Below are 3587 nucleotides of genomic sequence, written 5' to 3' on the forward strand. Positions count from 1 at the left end.
TTTTTTTTTTTTTTAATTTTTTTTTTTTCTTAAAGAGAGAGTGAGAGAGGAAAGAGAGAGAGAGAATTTTTAATATTTATTTTTTAGTTCTCGGCAGACACACATCTTTGTTGGTATGTGGTGCTGAGGATCGAACCCGGGCTGCACGCATGCCAGGCGAACGCGCTACCGCTTGAGCCACATCCCCAGCCCAAGAGGGCGACTGCCTCCCCGTCGGGGAATCGAACCCCGGCCTCCCGCGTGACAGGCGGGGATACTCACCACTATACTAACGAGGACGGCGGCCAGGTCTCTTAACTCTCATAGAACAGAGATTTTTCGCAGCTCATGCCGATAACGATAACGGGGTTCTAATAAGGCCTGGAAGGGAGGAAGGCATCTCAGGCAAAACTGACAGGAGGAGCCATTCTGAGGGGAACTTCAGAAGCTGGAACCAGATCCCAGGGCTGCACATTTAGGTCTTTTCTCTAGTGCCCACTCCCCATGGACTCACCTGCTCTTGGTTTGTCTGTCTCCTTGTGAAATAGTTGGTCTCCCTCATCCAGGATCTTTTTTCTACCTCTGTTACTACTTTCTTGTGCCTTGGTCTTGCTCACACTTTCAACACTCAGAGCAAACAGTCCTCTCTGGCTTCTCGATTTTTCAGCTTTGGTTTCTATAATAAACTGATTTCCTCTATAGATTCCAACTTGAAATTTCTAAAAGTAAGAATCTATTTGGACCAAACTTTTTGTCTTACAATACCATGCAAACCGCTGACTGGTCTGTGGATGGGTTGCTGTTGGGCCCAAAGTCAGAGGTGTATGTGTGTGTGTGTGTGTGTGTGTGTGTGTGTGTGTGTGTGTGTGTGTGTTTGTGTGTGTACAACCACAATGGGAAAATCAAAGTCACACGGACCAACTACATTCCATTGAGTGGCGGCAATCCTTCTCTTACAAGGGATGTCAGCGATGGCAATTGATACATATGATTTAACAAACATTTCATAAGCTTCTTGTGAAGACAAAATGAGATAAAACCTGCAAAAGACTTATCAGAGAACTGGAACACGTAGTAAGTTTTCAAAAAACATGATAGCTATCCCTTGTCTTCTTATTAAGTGATTGTTATTGTTGTCATTATTGCAATCTACCACCAGAGCAGATGTGTTTCCATAGGTACAGAGCGATGTGTAGATCACTATAGAAGATTCACTGGGAGTTTATTTTCTTAACACATTTAGTATAGTTCGCTAAAGAGAGGGAGCAGGAGTGGGAGGCAGAGCTCTGCATGTACAACATCAAGGAATAAAAAACTCCCAGAAGAAAATTCTAAGAGTTCCTCTAAAAGTTATCTTTTAAAACCACAAACAGGATCCTGTAAGTCTATCTAAACCCTTAATGACTTCCCATTTTTCTTAAATAAAACCAAAAATTCTTCATAAGGCCTTTGTGGTTTGCTCCCAAGTTTTGGGTGCTACAGCCACATGGGATGGCTTCCAGGACCCCAGAGCACTTGTTTGCCCTCTACAGGGGGGCCCACAACAAGCTATTCTGCTGAGGACACCCTTCACTCTTCCCCAACCCTTTTCTTAGTGAACTTCTACTCATCCTTAGGCTCCCCTAGCACAGAATCAAATGTGTATTCTTTGGGCCATTGTTCCACTAGTAGGACTAACTGATTCATGTCCCCATCTCTGAATTCACACGGGGACGGTACCATGTCTATTGTTGCTCACCTTTGTGTCCCTGAAGCCTAGAGTTCCTAAAAGGTGCAGGTACTTGAAAAAATACCTGTTGAGTAAATAAACCCGTGATAATTTGGCTATCAAATGCCAGTAAGTTATTGCCTCAGAGGCTGTGACAATGGAAGGTAAAAAAATGCTTTATACCTTTTTTAAAATTAAAAAAGGCACATGCAAAGTTCACCCAGTTTGACTCTCATCTATGCCCAAAGGAAATACCAACACATTTTAGAATAACTGCTATTATATAGGGCACACTCATTGACCGTAATGCAATAAATTTAGAAATTAACAAATGGGGAGCCAAGAAAAATCTATACTCCTGAAATATAAAACACACTTCTGAAGTTCTTCTGGTTTAAAGAGGAAGTAAACTACTAGGAACTGGACCACAATAAAGTAGCACACATCAAAGCCAATGGGGCATGGCCAAAGCAATTTTCAGAAGAAAACTCTAGTCTTACATTTATCTATTAAAATACAAAAAGGATTGAGAAGGAAAACAAAATAGGGACAAGAACCTAGTAAGAAATGAATTAATTACTATAGAAGCAGAAATAAATGAAATGGGGGAAACTCAGCAAAATAGACCAAAAGAACCACAGACTTGTTTTTTTTTTTTTTAAATAAGGTAAAAACACTTTTAGATTAAAAAATTAGTTTAAAAAAAGAAAATGCTTCATACACAATGTGAGTGAAAAGGAATATATGCAATTAAAGGATAACTTTTACGGAGGGTGGGTACTGGGGATTGAAGCCAGGGGCAATTAACCACTGAGCCACATCCCCAGCTCTTTTTTATATTTAGAGACAGGGTCTTGCTGATTTGCTTAGGGTCTAGCTAAGTTGCTGAGGCTGGCTTTGAACTCACAGTCCACCTGCCTTAGCCTCCCAAGCTGCTGGGATTATAGGTATGCACCATCATGCCCACCTAAGTGAAGTTAACCAATCCCAAAAAAACAAATGCCAAATGTTTTCTCTGATACAAGGAAGCAGATTCATAGTGGGGTAGGGAGGGGGAGCATGGGAGAATTAGATGAACTCTAGATAGGGCAGAGAGGTGGGAGGAGAAGGGAGGGGGTATGAGGTTAGAAATGATGGTGGAACGTGATGCTCATCATTATCCAAAGCACATGTATGCAGACATGAGTTGGTGTGAATATACTTTGTATACAACCAGATATATGAAAATTGTGCTTTATATGTGTAATATGAATTGTAATGCATTCTGCTGTCATATATAAATTTTTTTAATTAATAAAAAAATAAAAGTGACATTATATAACTTTATACTGGTAAATTTGAGACCCAGATAAAAGGGATGATATCTTAAGAAAATAGAATAAACCAAAATTAATAAAGTAATTAATAAAGAAGCATAAAACATTAATAAAGTAATAACAACAAAAGAAATTGAACTATTGGCTAAAAATGTACCTCCATCCAGCCTGTGCTCAAAGCTTATAAGCAATTTCTCCAAAATCAGAAGAATCAATAATAGGTTTATGACCTTCATTGTAGAGAAGGCTTTCTTAAACAAGTCATAAAAACAAAAAGCCATAAAGAATAAGCAGAGTAAAATTAAATTTTACCTATGACAAATATATTGTTAACACAATGAAAAACCATGTCTAGTTTAAAACATCTGCATTTGTATATATATATGCATACATGTGTACACATGCATACACACACACACACACACATGCAAACACATGCAAAAGAATAGTACTCTGGTGCTGTGTACTGGATTGTGTCCTCCCCACCATGTGCATATCTTGAAGCCCAAACCTCCAGTGTTTGGAGATGAGGCTTCAAGGAGGTAATTAAGGTTAAAAGAGATCAGAAGGAAGAGATTAATCCC

General features: G+C 39.3%; 1 non-coding gene across 1 annotated transcript; it reads right to left on the reverse strand.

The window, feature by feature from the left end:
• Positions 1 to 206: 206 nt before the first annotated feature.
• On the reverse strand, positions 207 to 278 carry Trnad-guc (transfer RNA aspartic acid (anticodon GUC)). Its single transcript has one exon. It is a non-coding gene; the product is annotated as a tRNA-Asp (tRNA).
• Between the last annotated feature and the right edge of the window lie 3309 nt (positions 279 to 3587).

This window comes from Ictidomys tridecemlineatus, chromosome 11 (genome assembly GCF_052094955.1).
Source record: "Ictidomys tridecemlineatus isolate mIctTri1 chromosome 11, mIctTri1.hap1, whole genome shotgun sequence".
In the NCBI taxonomy this organism is placed as follows: domain Eukaryota; kingdom Metazoa; phylum Chordata; class Mammalia; order Rodentia; family Sciuridae; genus Ictidomys; species Ictidomys tridecemlineatus.